Source organism: Camelina sativa, chromosome 2 (assembly GCF_000633955.1).
Source record: "Camelina sativa cultivar DH55 chromosome 2, Cs, whole genome shotgun sequence".
NCBI lineage: Eukaryota > Viridiplantae > Streptophyta > Magnoliopsida > Brassicales > Brassicaceae > Camelina > Camelina sativa.
In genome coordinates, this window is record NC_025686.1 from 12,463,751 (window position 1) to 12,464,276 (window position 526).

Genomic DNA, 526 nt, shown 5'->3' on the forward strand with positions numbered 1-526 from the left:
AAACAATTTAGTCCTAAATTAAAGAGAATAACTTACATGGTTTGATGTTTCAATGTTCTCCACTTGAGAAATCGATGGATTAACTGTACGTGTATATTTTTCACAGAGATATGCTGATGGTCGCTCAATTACACTCAATGTGCTGAAAGATGACTTTAACATAGGAACAGACTCTAGAATCCACAAGTGCAGTGCCAACGGATATCCATGTAAGTCATATTTATGCTTCATCAGATTTAATTTGACATTCTTCTTTACTGACTTAATCAGAATATTATAAGCATCTTTCCCCCACAGATAATTAGCCAAGACATCCAGATGCTGAGCTCTCTTAAGGTTTTTTGCAGGAAGCTTGTTACCTTTGTACCTCTGAAAGAAGATGCTTTCGATAAGGATCACCATCGCAAGAGAGAATCTTTCATCTGATGCCTCTGGATTAGTTTCTTGTAGAATATCCAAAAGATCTTCATATGTGTGAGCATCTTCAGTGTTAGCCCAGTCATAGCGATTCTGCCGTTGATCTTCA